The sequence below is a fragment of the Bos indicus genome, chromosome 19, assembly GCF_029378745.1.
Source record: "Bos indicus isolate NIAB-ARS_2022 breed Sahiwal x Tharparkar chromosome 19, NIAB-ARS_B.indTharparkar_mat_pri_1.0, whole genome shotgun sequence".
Lineage (NCBI taxonomy): Eukaryota > Metazoa > Chordata > Mammalia > Artiodactyla > Bovidae > Bos > Bos indicus.
This window is the reverse complement of record NC_091778.1, coordinates 47398578-47415887: the sequence shown is the minus strand read 5'-3', so window position 1 is coordinate 47415887 and position 17310 is coordinate 47398578. Positions and strand designations below refer to the sequence as shown.

Sequence of the window (17310 nt, the reverse complement as noted above, 5' to 3'; positions counted from 1 at the left end):
GGAGCTGAAGTCACTGATATGTGGCTCCATCTAAGCTGGTTTTCAGTTTCATTAAGGCCCAAAGAAAGTAAAAAAGCCTTTCTGACAAAGATCATGATTAGAGTTCACAAAGAAGAAATACAAATGACCAAGAAGCATGTAAGAAACATTTTTATTCTGATGCATAATCAAGGGAATTCAGATTAAAATAATATACTACTTTTTTTTAACCTATCAAATAGTAAGGCGGTAGGCTCTAAAACTGCTAATCGAAGTGCATTGGGCCTAAGTTTTCTGGGAGATATTTTGCCAATACATATCAAAAAGCCTTAAACTGTCCTTTAATTCACTAATTCTACTTCTAGGAGTTTCTCTTAAGAGGGGAAAAATAAAGATAGAAAAATTTGTGAACAAAGATATTCATTGTAGCATTATTTATACAAGTAAGAATAGGGGATAAACTTGAATGAGCAGTGAGATTAATGGGTAAATTACGGCATATTTAAGGGTGAGTTGTTATACAGCCATTAAACAATATTTTAAAAGAACTTTCAGTATCTTAGAATGTTGTGTGTATTGAGTATGTGCTCAGTTGCCCAGTCATGTCCGACTCTTTTGTAACCCCCATGGACTGTAGCCTGCCAAACTCCTCTGTCCATGGGATTTTCCAGGTAAGAACGTTGAGCATATGATAAATGAAAAATTCAGTATATAGAGATATATAAGGCGGATTCTAAATATATAAAAGATAATGTATATGTATATATTACACACATGGAACCATGCAGAGTTAGGGGTGCTGACCTCCGTGCAATAGAAAATACATGTATAATTTTAGAGTAGATCCTCTATATCTGCAGCTCTACATCCAGGGATTCAGCTGAGCATTGTGTAGTAAGTATTGATTGGGAAAAATCCAAGTGTAAGTGGACCAGTTCAAACCTGGTGGTGTTCAAGGGTCAGCTGTACACATATAGGTAAAAGAATAAAAGAACTATACCAGCAAGCCTTACTGAGTCTCTTAGGGGCTGTCAGCCAGTTGTCATGTCTTAGTTGGCACCAGGGGATGTTTTGAGGTGAGGCAGTTATCTTAGAAGATGTTAACCTCATTGGGTGATGGGTATATGGGGTTTATTAAACTACTCTATTTTTGTGTACATTTGAAACATCATAATGAAATGTTTAAAATAAAAAGAAAATGTTAACCTCAGAAATTTAAGGCCTCACATGTCATTTCTATCCGGTAGGACCTCAGAAGGGACTTAATATATCTGAACTTATATCTTCTTGAGTATTCTTATCCCTAAATACCACTTGGTGATAAAGCATTCCATAATTTTCTTTTCATCTTTTGTGGGAAAAAAAATCTACCTTTCAAGTTTAAAAGCCTAATATATGGTACCAAGATTTGGTAAATAAATTAGTATTTAATATTGGTACACTTTCTGATTTTTGATCATAGTGCCCCTTGGATTTCATTTCATGTTTTTCAGCTGAAGATGATTGATCTTAAAATGTAATCTGCAGTGACATTTCTTTCAGTCTCTTAGTCATTCCATTTACGTACACTTCTCTGGATCTTTGTCAGCATTGCTTTGTTTTTCTAGATTTATGGTAACCAATCAGAATTGCATTTCAGATATAGCTTAATTATGATTTATTAGGATAGGAAAATATGTTCTAGTCACAGTCTTTTCCTTGTTGCCTGTAGAATTTGCAGTCCCACCCCTCTTTGCATGCAGAAATCCCATTGTCTTTAGGCAACATTCTGTAATTTATTCCAAGATTTCCTTTTTGACTGGAAGCCATGCCTTCTTTAGGTACCACTTAGATTTTTTTTCCTGTAAAGGCTTTACTTTTCACTTTTTCATGCTGCACTGTTAATAGCTGCCATTTTCCTGCCTGTAGTATTTTAGCCACTTGTATCTCAGAGGGCTCTTAGAGGTAATTCAGAGTAAGAATCACCCTTTCAGTTAGTTCTGGTCTGGAGCTTAGAAAGCTTGTCATTATGTTAGCTGAAATGTGTCCCTCTGCAGTTTCCACTCTGGGCCTAATTTTGTCTACACAGGAACTGCCTGGAGCACCTCTAGTTTCTCTTCTGCTAGGAAGCCCTGCAGATAGATATTTAGACAGCTTTCATGCTTGCAGAGTATTCTCTCAACTAAAAATAAATCTTTGTGTTTGCAAATGTTTCTCATTTGATAACACAAATCCTTTCCACCTCTCAGTTCCTTCATTTTTCCATTTTATTGTAGTATTTCACTATCAGGAAGCTCATCACTCCATCTGCAAAATGGGAAATTCTCTGTGTGTCTTTCATATAATTTATGAAAATGTTAACTGTAGCCTTTTGAAAACATTACCTAAGATCAGTGCTTGCACTTCATATAGGGAAGTGCCTCAGCATCGGTCCACCCGTAATTTCTGTGTCTCACTCAATCTAGACGTGCCTCCTTAGCGCAGTAGGTGGTGTGTCTGTCTCATAAATCATGCGCCTTCTATGGTAAATATTCTCGACTGTGTGGTCACTCAGGCTTTTTAAAAACAGCTTTTTATTTAGAATCTTACCAAGACTTGTAAAAGCCTAAATAAATTATATTCTGTACTTTCTCCTCAGAGAATTTGGATTGACTGGTGTGGTGTGATTTCATCTTTCAGAAGCCATGTTTGTCTTTTCCTCAGAAGGTTATTTATGCTGATATGTCTTCTGATCTCATCCTCTAGTAGAGATTTGCCAGTTTGACTGAATTCAAGCTTACAGCAAGAGCCCTTCTCTTGAGTAGATGGGAGTTATATCTATCTATATCTGTGTATCTATACATACTTTATTTATTTGGCTTTTCTAACTGTGGAGCTCGGGCTCAGTTGTCGAGGCGTGCAGGCTTAGTTGCCCCATAGCGTGTGGGATCTTAGTTCCCCAACCAGGGATTGAACCCACATCCCCTGCATTGCAAGGTGGATTCTTTTTTTTTTTTTTAATTTATTTTTGGTTGTGCTGGTTTTCTGTTGTGCATGTGGGCTTTCTCTAGTTGTGGCAGGTAGGGGCTGCTCTTTGTTGCAGCTTCTCCTTGCGGTGGCTTCTCTTGTTGCAGAACACAGGCTCTAGAGTGCTTGGGCTTCAGTAGTTGCAGTACTCAGGCTCCACAGATGTGGTGTATGGGCTTAGTTGCTCCCAGGCATGTGGAATCTTCCCGGACCAGGGATCAAACCCATGTCCCCTGCACTGACAAGCGGATTCTAATTCACTGTACCACTAGGGAAGTCCTGCAAGGCAGTCTTAATTGTTAGACCTCCAGGGAAGTCCTCAGAGAATACTTCTAAAAAGCAGAGAATACTTTGGGGTTCCATGACTACCTAACATCTGATATATTAGTTTGGAAACATCTTGTTCGTTTAGTGATGAATTTGATTCATTCTCAGTGATTTTTGGGCTTTAAAGAGTAATTTAGAAATAGATTTCTTCCTCATCTCTTCCTCAGTAGGTATTGAAACTAATTACAGTTAGGTCTGTCAGCTGTCTTGCTGTTGTCACTGTTTATACCATTTATCAAGTGCTCCATCAGTCTTTATTCAGCATCTGGCTTTTTATATATTTAAACCACCACTCTGTGGCTTTGCATTTTCTTGCAAGATTTTAATTTTGCCTACATAGGCCTTAGTGCTCCTGATCAGCTACAGTTTATGATATTTTGTTCCTTTTCCTCATTTTTTTGTTGTCTGTTTTGAGCAGAGTTATTCTCCTCCTCTCTCCCCACCTCCCTCCCCTTTTCCCCCCCATGCTACTTAAGGATTTAAACATTTTGGTTGAGCATCTGACTGCTTTGCTTTCTTACAGTCAAGTATTTTTACAGTCCATCTCTATGCTTTGTGTTAAACATTTGCTTTATGCATTTATTTATTTTTGGCTGCACTTGGTCTTTGTTGCTGTGTGTGGGTTTTCTCTAGTTGCGGAGAGCACGGGCTGCTCTGGTTGCGGTGCTTAGTCCTCTCATTGCCGTGGCCTCTTTTGTTGGGGAGGACAGGCTCCAGAGTGCACAGGCTTCAGTAGTTGGGGCATGTGGACTCAGTGGTCATGCTCCAGGCTCTAGAGCACAGGCTCAGTAGTTGTGGCACACAGGCTTAGTTGCTCCACAGCATGTGGGATCTTCCTGGATCAGGGATCACACCCACATCTCCTGCATTGGCAGTGGATTCTTAACCATTGAGCCACCAGAGAAGCCCCTCTCTTGTTTTCTACAGGAGGCAACTGAGAGCAGGGAAGTCACTTGTCCAAAGTTACATAGCTACGTGGTGTTAGAACTAGAAGTTGAATCCCAGTCTAGCATTAATTATACAAGTCTGTTGATTTCGAGGGGATAGACTCCTCTAATCACATCTGTAATATATTGGACCATATACAAACAAAAAAATTGATCTATAGGGGCAAAAATAAAATGGTCAATCTGGCTTGGAATGCGTAGCCTGATCAGCATCTTTTTTCCTGTTCAGCACATACTCTTCCTCTCAGATCCTGTATGTGTGGACCAGGGTGTTTTACTTTATACTCTGGGTAGAACTGGGGATGACAATGCCAAGATTTTTCTCTTTGAACTACCCTTTTACAGAAGCCTTGCCAACCATCTGTTATAATATTCTTTGAGCAGAGTATAATACTGCTACTTTTGTTTAAGCTTTTGAAATAATAGTACATTCCAATCCTATCTCCCTGAAGATAACCCTTCCAGGAATAGGATTTTGTATTCTTAAACTCTTCATTGACGTACTGATGTCCTAGTTTGTATCATTCCTATAGATGACTGATTTTTATCTATGACCTGTTGTATCTTCCTCATTTCACTCTTACATAGAATATTTTAGAATAACTTGAATTTGTTGAGAACCTAACTTTTGCTTATATATACTGTTGGCAATAAGGCTGCAGATCTAACATGAAGGCATATTAGTCCTCTGAGGTAATCTCTCAAGGGGAAATAAATGGCAAAATTATGGCTTGTCATCTTCTCCTGATGTTTTTACAAGTAGTTTAACATATGTGTGTATATATATATAATTTGTGTGTGTGTGTGCACATCAGAACTGTTTAGAAATTGTTATTTTGGCTTAATCTTTTTTTTTTTTTAAAGAGCTTTACTGATTATTCATTTCACATATCATAAAATGTACCTGTTTAAAAATGTGTAATTTTTTTAGTGTGCTCACAGAGTTGTGCATCCATCACCACAAACTAATTTTAGAACACCCCTAAAAGAAACCCTGTGCCTCTCAGTAGTCTCTGTTTCCTTTTGTCCATTAGCCCCTGGCAGCCACTAATCTGCTTTCTGCCTCTATGATTTGCCTATCTGGACATATCATACAAATGGAATCAAACAGTATGGGCTCTTTTGTGACTAGTGTCTTTCACTTAGCAGGTTTTCAAGGTTCATTTGTGTTATCTATCAGCGCTTCATTCCTTTTATGGCTGAATAATATTCCATTATATGGATAATACCCCATTTTGCTTATCCAGTGATTAGGTGATAGACGTTTCAATTGTCTACATCTTAATAATAGGCTATTATTAATAATGCTGCTGTAGCCATTCTTGTACAAGTTTAAAAATTTTTGTTTATTTTTCACTGCGGTGGTCTTTGTTGCCATGTGCGCCCTGTTGCTTTGTTGCTGTGTCTCTGGGGCTGCTCTCTAGTTGCAGTGAGCAGGGGCATTCTGCAGTGGTAGTACGTGGGCTTCTCATTGTGATGGCTTCTCTTTTTGCGGAGCACTGGCCCTAGGGCTTGCGCGCTTCAGTGGTTTGGGCTTGTGGGCTCTAGAGTGTGCAGGCTTCAGTAGTTGTGGCGAGCAGGCTCAACAGTTGTCGCACACAGAACCTGGTTGCCCTGTGGCATGTGGAGCAACCAGCTTAATTGCTCCACAGCATGTGCGATCTTCCTAGACCAGGGATTGAACCCGCATCTCCTGAACTGGCAAGTGGATTCTTGACCACTGGACCACCAAGGAGGTCCTCTTGTACAAGTTTTTGTTTAGACACTTCTTTTCAGTTCTCTTGGAAATATACCTAGGAGTAGAATTGCTAGGTTATATGGTAACTTTAAGGAAATGGCAACCCACTCCAGTATTCTTGCCTGGAGAATCCCATGGACGGAGGAGCCTGGGGGGCTACAGTCCACAGGGTCGCAAAGAGTTGGACACGACTGAGCGACTTCACTCACTCACTCACTCTAACTTTTTGAGGAGCCAAACTATTTTCCGAAGCAGCTATACCGTTTTACATTTCCACCAGCAGTGTGTGAGGGTTCTATAATTTTGATTATAGTCATGCTAGTGGGTGTGAAGTGGTATCTCATCGTGGTTTTGATAGCAAATGATGATAAGGTCTTTTCATATGCTTATTAGCCATTTGTGTATCTTTGGAGAAATGTCTGTTTCTATTATAGTCTTTGCCATTTTTAAACTGGATTGTCTTTTATTGTTGAATTCTAGGAGTTCTTTATATATTCTGGATACAAGTTCCTTGTCACAAATGAATTTCAAATATTTTCTTTAATTTATGGGTTGTTTCCACTTTCTTGATGGGATCCTTTAATGCACAAAATTTTACAGTTTTGAGGACGTTCAGTCCATCTATTTTTTATTGTAATTTGTGCTTTTGGTGCCATGTCTAAAAATCATTGTGTAACTCAAAATAATGAAAATTCACTCTTTTTTTTTTCCCTAGGAATTTTATGGTTTTAACTCTTACATTAAGTCTGTGATTCATTTTGAGTTAATTTTTGTGTATTGTGTGAAATAAGGATCCAGCTTCTGCATGTGAATATCCAGTTGCCCAGGACCTTTTGTTAAGAAGACTATCCAACCTCAACTTCTACCTCCCCTGTCTCTCACTGAATTGTTCTGTCACCTATGTCAAAACTCAGTTGACTATAAGTGTGAGGGTTTATTTCTGGTTTATATTCCATTAATTTATATGTCTGTTCTTATGCCGGTACCACACTGATTTGATTTCTATAGCTTTGAATTAGGTTTTGAAATCAGGAAGTGTGAGTCCTTCAACTTTATTCTTCCTTTTCAAGATTGTTTTAGATATTCTGGAATTGAATTGCATTTGTAGATCAATTTAGGGAGTACTTCCATCTTAACAAGGGTACATCTTCTGGTCCCTGAACATGGGATGTCTTTCCATTTAATTAGTACTTCCTTAACTTCTTGAGACAATTTTTATAGTTTTCAGATTTTAAGTTTTATACTTTTTCTGTTAAATTTATTTCTAAATATTTTTTGATGCTATTGTATATGGAGTTTTCTTAATTTCATTTCAGATTGTTTGTTGCTATTGTATCAAAATACAATTGATATTTATTTGTATAGTGATCTTGAATTCTGTAGCATTGATGGATATGTTTTTTAGCTCTAATAGTTTATTTGTGGGGTTTTTTTAAAACAAGGTTATGTCATATACACATAGAAATATTTTACTTCTTTCTTTGAAACCTGAACGTTTCTAATTTCTTTTTCTTGCCTAATTGCCCTGGCTAGAATTTCTAGTACAATATTGAATAGAAGTGGTGAGAACGGATATTCCTTGTTTTGTTCCTGACTTTAGGGAGAAAATATTCAGTCTTTCTCCATTAAATATGATGTTGGCTGTGGGTTTTTCATAGATAACTTTATCAGGTTAAGAAAGTTTCCTTCAATTCCTGTGTATTTTTATCATGAAAGAGTGTTGGATATTGTAGTATATTAATTGACTTTCAGATAAGTAAACCAATCTTGAATTCCTAGAATTAATCACACTTAGCAAAGGCACCCCACTCCAGTACTCTTGCCTGGAAAATCCCATGGATGGAGGCTCCTGGTGGGCTGCAGTCCATGGGGTCACTAGGAGTCGGACACGACTAAGCGACTTCACTTTGACTTTTCCCTTTCATGCATTGGAGAAGGAAATGGCAACCCACTCCAGTGTTCTTGCCTGGAGAATCCCAGGGATGGGGGGCCTGGTGGGCTGCCGTCTATGGGGTCGCACAGAGTCGGACACGACTGAAGCGACTTAATAGCAGCAGCAGCAGCAGCAGCAGCAGCAGCAGCAGCAGCAAAGGTGTGCAGTACTTTTTATATGTTGCTGGATTCATTTGCTAGTGTTTTGTTGAGGAGTTTTACATCTATGTCCATAAACAATATTGGTCTGTAGTTTTTTTTGTTTTTTTTTTTATGATCTCTCTGTCTGGTTTTGGTGTCAGGGTAATAACTGCCATATTAAACTAGTTGAGGTGTGTTTTGACTTTATCTTGAAATAATTTTGCCTTAATTAAAAAAATTTTATTTTAAAAATTTTGACTGTGCTGGGCCTCTGTTGGAGCGTCCCTGGTAGCTTAATTGGTAAAGAATCCACTTGCAATGCAGGAGACCCCGGTTCGATTCCTGGGTCAGGAAGATCCCCTGGGGAAGGGTTAGGCTACCCATTCCAGTATTCTTGGGCTTCCCTTGTGGTTCAGCTGGTAAAGAATCCTCCTGTAGTGTGGGAGACCTGGATTTGATCCCTGGGTTGGAATGATCCCCTGGAGAAGGGAAAGGCTACCCACTCCAGTATTCTGGTCTGGAAAATTCCATGGAATATATAGGCCATGGGGTCACAAAGAGTTGAACACGACTGAGCGACTTTAACTTTCACTTGGGTCTTTGTTGCTGTGAGAGGACTTTCTCTAGTCTTAACAACTCTCTAGGTGCTATGCTCTGGCTTCTCATTGAGAGTGGCTTCTCTTGTGGAACATGAGTGCTGGGAAGCAAGGGCTTCAGTAGTGTGGCTCATGGGCTTAGTTGCTTCACAGCATGTGGAATCTTCCTGGACCAGGGATCAAACTTGTGTCTTCTGCATTGGCAGGTGAATTTTTAACCACTGGACCATCAGACAAGTCCAGTTTTGGCTTCATTTTGGACATTCATTTAGCAACAGTAAATTCTAATTCCCTCATTACTAAATGAAGATAATAATACTGACTAATGTTTAAGAAATGATGAGTTACTGAATTTGTGGCAATTACAAGAAACGTAGAAGCCTTCCCATAGGGCAGTACCAAACATTTGAGAATGAAAGGGAGATGGACAATTAACTGTAATTGGACTAGATCACAAATTTTCATTTTTCTTGACCTTTTTCCCTGTCTTGAGACATTTGGGATAGAGATTGTAAGTCTGTCACTTTAAATCTTTGTCTCCTACTTGGTTCCCTTAACCTCTTCTCTTAGTTTTGTTTTGGAGTACTTGTTTTGTTACCTCATTCTAGTTATGCCATAAAGAACACCTAATTTTAGCATTCCTGGAGGAGTCTATACAAGCTTCCCAAAAGGGCCAGAAGAGAGTTGAATGGAAAGCATAAAGCACTAAAATTTTGTTGATCTCTTACTACTTCTTTGCTTTGAATTATTAACTATTTAAAATATCAATGAATAGAAGGGTTTTTTTTTTTGCCAGCACATAGCTTATGATGGTGACTTAGTATTTTTTTCCAGAGGTATTACAGTGTTTAGCATCCAGTAGACACTCAGTAAATGTTTATGAATGATTGGTAATTAGTAATAAGACTTTAAGGGGATATCTAGTTTTATTGAAAATCAAAGAAAGTTATTCAGGGCAGGAATACAACTGTTACTGTTGTCATGTTATAAAAATTGAATGCCCTAGCCTAAATGTTACCAGCAAGATTACATTTGGATATTGTTGCCATGGAGATTCTAGGGCGTGTGAGTTTTCCCTCCTCTACACAGAAGGATTTTTTTTCTTCTTTAAAAAAAAATGTATTTCTTTGGCTGCACTGGGTTTTGGTGCAGTGAGCCAGGTCACTGATCTTTAGTCGCGACATGTGGCATCTAGTGCCATGACCAGGGCTGGAGCCCAGGCCTCCTGCACTGGGGCACGAAGTCTTATCCACCGTGCCACCAGGGAAGTCCCGGATTTTCTTCTTCTTTATACCACAAAAGATATAGGTTCATTATTTTATTTCTTTTGTTCTACTGGTTCAAGTTAGAGCTAGATCATTTGAGACAAATTTTGTTAGATAAATGTGTCTAAATTTGATTGTGAGAATTAATTTGGAATATGGCTGAAAATACTGATTATGTTCTTTTTGTCTGATTCAGAAATGAAAAAGTTTGCTGTTAAGAAAATTATGTATGATTTCTTAGTAAATGAGTGAGAGAGATAAAACCGGGACTTTAGCATTTCCTGAATTCCTGTCATGTTTTCTCAGTAGTTTATGGTCTCATTTATAATTTTGTACCCACAACAGTTTTTACATTAGATGTTTTCAGGTTTCATCATCTGTATAAGGGGACTGTATTTAGGTATTCATATTTATCTATAAATGATCTAAAGCAGTGCTTCTAAAATACTCTCAAGGTCTGGGGTTGTCCAGAGCAGCTTGTCACAAAAAGGGCATCTCTCTGAAGGACTCATTCTCTGTCTTGAAAAAATGAGAATTTCACTCTATAAATACAATTGTGTTTATTTTAACAAGAGTATGTCTGATTTTACAACAGTCTTTGATTAAATCACCACTCCAGCAATATGTCTCCTGCCTATTGAGTGGCTTCAGTTACTTCCTAGTCCATAGCTGTAGGCTCCGCACTGCCCCTGAGAACCCAGTTCAGGCATCCAGGATCAGTGAATTAAAAAGTGATGCTTCTTTCCAAGAATGGTGTGCCTCTCTGCTGGAGGGAACAGGTGTGGTGTGCTGTTTCTGTAATCCCTAGGTTTGCTGTGCCAGCAGAGCAGGACTCCAGAAGTTGCATCTAACTTTAGACTCAGCAACTCACTTAAAAAAACTTTTTTTTTTTTTTTTTTTAATGTCTTTTGCCTTGTACACATGTTGCTCCCTCTTCTCTTGGAATATTTTTTTTCTCCTTCTGACTTTGTAATCAGGCCCTCCACAACTTGGCTGCTCACAGCTGCCTTGAAGTTCTGCATGTTTACCTTTATGAATCATTTGGAAAAGAAGCCAGGCAATCTCTTGGTAACTTTGGGGCACATTCTGACATTTATTATGTGATACAATGTGTTAGATTCTAGGCAAATTGCTACATTTGATGTTGGCTTATGTGCAAAATTAGTGTATTAAAATATATATTATGTTATGTTTGGTCAACAAACTTCTTCGGTTAATTCTTTGAGAATTTAAGAATGTTCTCTGATGAAGTTCAAATAATTAGAATTAAGTATAATTTACCTAACTAATCAGTTAATTTAATCAGTAATTTGTTTTACTTGTTTAATTTAACTCCTTGAGAAACTTTATTAAAATATTCTTGTAAAGTTCTGGTTAGACTGTATGTATTAGAAATTGGTGTTTGTGTAGCCACTGAAATCTGGTACTGCAGAGGAGAAAACCATCCATCTTTTGTTAAGTCTTAACATAGCTGATGGCCTTGGGAGAACATGACTTGTTTAAGTGATACAGTTGCATACATTTGCATTTTAGTACTGTCTTCCTCAATATCCCCCAATAAATTATTTCCTGATTTAGGAGTGTGTTCAGGGTTAACCTGTGACTTTAGTTGCTATTCTCATTCCATGGAATGTTCCCAACTCCATGGACTGTAGCCTGGTGGGCTCCTCCATCCATGGAATTTTCCAGGCAAGAATACTGGAGTGGATTGCCATTTCCTTCTCCAAGGGATGTTCCCTGCATCGACCCAGGGATCAAACGTGCATCTCCCACACTAAGGCAGACTCTTTACTGTCTGAGCCACCAGGGAAGCCACTGTTCTCATTACTCATGGTTAAATCATGAGGCTGCCTATGATTAGTATTTGTTCTCAATGAGTTATTGGATCACTTCTGTGGTGAGATGGTAAGATAATATCTTTGTGTAAATTCCAGAGTCTACATCTTTAGTATGAGGAAGAAAATTATCTTGTTTTTAGATGGGATTGAAAGTAAGGAATAGCATGTGTTCTTATAATACTTTGTCACTGACAGGTTTTTCAAATGCCTTAAGTTGCTTAATCTTACTGCAAATTTGTTGCTATTGGGCTGAGTACATAAGAGTATATGATATTCTGGATTAGCTGAGACCTTCATTTAATGAAAACAATCTTTGAGGTCTATAGTCATTGTAATTAATGTGAGGATTTTCTCTTACTTACCTTTGGCCAAATCTTGATACTTGTCAAACTGAACTGGTAGTATTGTTCAGGCTTACCTGCATCATGTTTGCACTTCTTATTCGCCAGTTGGTGAGTAGCATGTTTCCGGTGGGAAGCTATAATTCTGGAATGCAGGTGATGTGGTGGGGAAAGTGAGAATTGGAGACTGACGCACGGATTCCAGTCTGTGTTCCAGCTTTGGCTTTGGGCAGTCTCCTTGCTATTTTTTCTTGGCTTTCTGATAATAAAATCTGGAGGTTGAACTAGATGGCCTTCCAAATTCCTTTTGATATCCAAAATTCTTTAAATTTCCCAGTTTTGGTTCAGTTTATCTTGGCTTTCTACTTAATATTTAGCTTGCTGAATATTAACATGAGAGCATGCACTAATTTCAGTTTAAAGATGTTTCTTTCATGATATAATTTTAATATTTTAAATAGTTTGATATGTTCATTTCTTTGATATCTGGACTAAGTTTCTGGGATGCAATGGCAAATAACAGAAATGGTGTTGGGGGTTCCCTGTTCTTTTGAAACTAGATGGTTTAGGCTTTAGGACTTTCTCCTGAGTTATTTTAATAATTGCTTTTTTTTAAGTACAAAACAAAATAACCCCTTGTCCTTTGAGATTAGTTTGCCATTTGAAATACTGAATTTTAAAACGATTGATTTTAATTTTGGCTGTGCCGGGTCTTGGTTGCTTTGCGTGGGCTTTCTCCAATTGTGGCGCGTGGGAGATACTCTTCAGTGTGGCGCAGGGGCTTCTTGTTGCGGTGGCTTCTGTTTTTGTGGTGCGCAGGCTCTGGGGCACTTGGGCTTCAGTAGTTGTGGTGCATGGGCTTAGTTGCTTGATGACATATGGAATTTCCGCAAAGCAGGGATTGAACCTGTGTCCCCTGTGTTGGCAGGTGGATTCTTAACCACCGGACCACCAGGGAAGTCTGGGAATTCCTTTATTACTGTTTTCTTGAAGGGAAGATAAGTTTAGAGGTGGATTGAAGGAGAGGAATGAACAAGGATTGGTGGTGAGGAGGGATGGTCCTTTTTTACACGGCAGAAATAACACATAGATAAAGAATGGATGGGTAAGGAGTTGTATATAAGAGGGAAGTTATGTAAAAATATAAATAAAGCATTATAATACAAATACTCTAAAATATGAGAAAGTTATAATTATGTTTTTGACTTTAGGTATAGGCAACCTAGTGCAAATTGGTGTAATATGTTTGTTGTTACATTGGTCTCATGTAGCTGGAAGTCCAGTAGTCTTGCAAATGTCAGGATTGTGCAATATAATCATTTAATGCTGTCCCCAAGAACCACGGTTCTAGCCAACTCTCCATTCTGCGCTCTTTGATGTTGGTGGCATCTTCAGAGTTGATGTAAAGTGACTGGAGTGGTTTGAAGTGTCATGTTCAGCATTACCTGAAGAGGGGCTGTTTCTTCCTCCTCTCATTTTAGGATGGAAGCAGCTTTTCTCACAATCCTGTATTCCAGTGGGCTTCCACTCATGTCCCATTGGCCAGGATTACATTTCTTGCTCATTGCCAACCAATCTCTGGTAAAGAGAATGGGTTAAAACTAATTTCACTGAGATAGAGTGGATATTGGAGGAGAGCCAACCACAATGAGTATTTCAAGAGTGATTTGAAAAATGAGTAGTATATGTGTGTATGTTTAATCAGTCTTAATTAACATCCACTGTGTTTTGGGGGAAATTTTAAAAAATATATATTTATCTAAGATTATTCTGTCTGTAGTGGCTCACCTTTGAATTTCCCTATTTGTAAAAATTGGTGTCTGAGTAGAAAGACATCTGATTTGAGAAAATGTAAAACAAACTGACTTAAGTGCCATAAACACTTAAACAGGCTTATTCTTGGGCTAAGCAATGAGAGAAGGGGAAAGTGGGAATTTATTTTTACCCAAAATGCATGTTTAAAAATTAGCATTTCCACTTTTTTGTTAATCATCGAAAAGAATGTATTTTATAAGCTTGGTTATTTGGAGGCCTAATTAAATCTGATACTAGAGTTTTTAGAATCGAAGCAACAGTAAAATGATATTCTGGTGGGTATCTTTGAAAATAATATTTAAGTATACACTGCAGAGGGCTATGCCTTATTTGGTATTTTTCATTCTGCTCATTTAGATTTGAGAATCCTCAGATTAGGGCTCTAGTTCGCCATCTATTGGTTTTAGAATTGTGTTTAACACCTTTTGCTGTATTTTGTGGAATTACTTTGTATGCAGAGATATGTGTGTATACATTGTTTTAAAAATTAACCCACCTCTCCACCTCCCGGGATTGTAAATTAAAAAGACTAGGATCTCTTTCGGAGGTATATACAGATAATGTATACATTAAAAAAAAATTCTTTGTGTAATTTGACCCTGCAACTGTCTTTTGGTATGTAAGAACCATGACTATGATTGAGAGTGTGGTTTTAAGGGTACAAATGGGAACTCACGGAAATTTAGGTGTAGATGCTGTAGGAGCTGGTGTTGGAGTGTAACTTTGTGGGAGGATAAACTATCATGCTGTTTTTTGACTAACAGAAGTGACATACCACCGGATATTGGTTCTGGTAAGCCACAAAACAGTACTGAGCATTTCTCATCTTGCTTTTTGGTAGTAGAGCACACCTTTCTCATCTGCTGCATTTGACGATTTAATTGTTGGAAACATTTTTGTTGTTGTTGTTCTGTCATTTAAAGTAATATTTTGATGAATACCAGAGTTCCTTTAAGTCTCTAAGTACTGGATTCATCTTTTGGCAACTTTTTCTTTAAAGGGTAGTGGCTTATAGTTTGTGTAAATGAGACACTTTGCATTGTATTGCTACATTTTTTTAATCTAGAAAAAGTTCCGTTATTTTAAGGCCCTATTTTGGAAAAGGACTAAAATACCGTACTGACAAACTGGTCATGAGAAATTATAAAGTGCCACCACTTTAAACCAAGTGGAAGTTTGCTTTTTGTTCTGAGATTTGGGTTTCTCTATGGAGTTCTTTGTTAAACTTTTAGCATAGCACTGAACTTCCTTTTGGTGGAGACAGGAAGCATAAATACTCATTGTGTAATGCCATTTGCCTGCTTTGGCAGATCTGCCAAGCCGTGACACCCAAAACCAGACGCGTGCTTCTTAGCGAAAACTACAGTTCCCAGCGGGCCCGGCGCTGGTGGGCCATCACTTCCCCTTCTCGCTCCGGGCTGGCCCTTCCCGGGCTGGTCCGGCGCGGGCTCCGGCTCGCGCCTGCGCAATGAGAACGTGCGCTTTTTTTTTTTTTTTTTTTAACCCCGCCGGCTGCGGATCGCGGCGCCGGGGCTAGTGCCCAGGCGTGCTGCAGTGTAGGGAGGCAGGCTGCTAGGACAAAGGGCGGCGGGAAGCGCTTCACCAGTCAGGGAGCTCCCCACCCGACTTAGCGCACGTTTAGCCCTGGAATAGTGTGGTGCCCAAGACATAAGCCTATTTACTACCCAGTACAAACAGTTCTTGGCTCACGTCCTCTTGCTCTGTCGCGTCAGCCTTCCTTGCCCCTCAGCCGGCGCGCGGCCCCGCCAGCCCCAGCGCGGAGGGAATGTGACGGCGTCAGTGCCTCAGGTTAGCCTCATCCCGGCCAGAGCGAAGGCCCGCTCTCGCCTGCCGCAGTGCCGCGTGCCGCAGCCGCATGTCTGGGAGCGGCGGGGTCCCGGCGCCGCGGCCTCCGCAGCTGGAGGCGCAGAAACAGCGGCCGCGGCGGGGAGCCATGACTGAGGCGGCGGCGGCCGCGCCTCCTGGCGGCTCGCGGGGGCGGCGCGGCGGGCGCCCCCTGGCGGCGCGCCGGGGCGGAGCGGGCCTTCGCCGCCGCAGCCGCAGCCGGCGGAGGCGCTGCTGTCCCTCCTCCCCGTGTCCCCGGCGCTCGCCCGCTCGCTCGCTCCATTCTCCCTCCGCTTCAGATTAAAGGGGGGGAGGGAAAAGAAGCTCGGCCGCCATTTTCCCAGTGCCGCCGCCACCGCCGCCACCGCTCGCCGAGCCGGCGGGAGAACCGAGCACCGTAGCGAAGCCGACTCGTCTCGCCGCGGCGGTGCGGGGGGCGGCCGGAGCGCGCTCCCCGGCCGGGAAGAGGCGTCCGGGGGCGGCGGCCGGGGTGCGGGCTCGGGCTGCAGACGGCGGCGCTTGTTTGTGCGGGGCGGGGGGGCGGCTTCACCCTTTGCCCCCGCCCGCCAGTCCTCCCGGCCGGGCTGTGGTCCCCGGCCGTGGCCAGGCCCCGCCGGAGCCGAGGAAGGCCGGAGAAAGGGCCCGAAAGAGAAGAAAAAGCGGCCGCTCCCCGCCGCCGCCTTCCCCTCCCCCTCCGCCTTGCCCCCCCGCCCGGAAAGTCAGGGCGGCTCCGGGCGCCGGGGGGGAGGAGAGCGGCGGGCCCGGGCCGGAGCCGCCGCCGCGCGCCCCCGCCCGCCGCCGGCCCTCGGCGCCCAGGCCGGGGGCTGTTTGCAAACTGCGCCCATTTTGTGGGGCTGAATCCGCCCGGGCAACGCTCTTCCATCACGTGGTAGGTGCTGGTGCTGCTGCTCCTCTCCTCCTCCTCCTCCCGCTGCCCTTTCTCCTTCTCCTCGCTCTCCCTGTGGCTCCCATTTCTCCCTCTCTTTGTTAGTTGTAACTGGAAAGGCAGGGCAGGGCAGGAAAAATCCCCGGAACTTTAAATGGCCTCTCCGGGCTTCCCCGCTGCGGGTCCGGGGCTGGGAGTCGCCCCAAGGGTGGGGGTGTGCGGGGGCCCTTCCCCACCAGCTGCCGCCTCGTTCGCCAGCTTTTCCTTTGGCGTTCTATTTAAAAATGCGGCCTTAAGAACACGATTTATTCCGGTTAAAAAAAAAAACAAACCAAAAAACCCAAACAAACTCTCGCTCTCGCCTTGAACTTCTCTTGACTGCAAAAGGCCTTTCTCTGCTCGAAACACACATCTTGCGCGTTTCACGGTGTGTATCACAACTCTGATTGTTTAGTGAAATGGTTGTTTGTTTCATTTATTTATTGTTTTTGTTGCCTGTAAATTGAGGTCACTTACGTTTTCCGATCTAGACTCCTTCAGGCGGACGTGTTTTTTTTTTTTTTTTTTTTTTAACTAAAGAGGAAGAGACAGTTATTTGCTTTTAAGTGAGTTTGGGGGGCCTGTTTTCCGGCTGACGGTCTTTTGATTCTCAGCAAATAATTTGATTGTTTTCCA

General features: G+C 41.3%; 1 protein-coding gene across 5 annotated transcripts in view; it reads left to right on the top strand.

Annotated features, from left to right (window-relative positions):
- Positions 1-17310, top strand: part of KANSL1 (KAT8 regulatory NSL complex subunit 1) — a 172901-nt gene that overhangs the window by 10217 nt on the left and 145374 nt on the right. Inside the window, exon 1 of one of the 5 annotated variants that reach the window (XM_019981356.2) lies at positions 16500-16638. The exons of the other annotated variants lie outside the window; for them this stretch is intronic. The gene's annotated coding sequence lies outside the window, so the exon portion shown is untranslated. Of the gene's footprint in view, positions 1-16499; positions 16639-17310 lie in introns of those variants that run through there. 5 annotated transcript variants of the gene reach the window in all.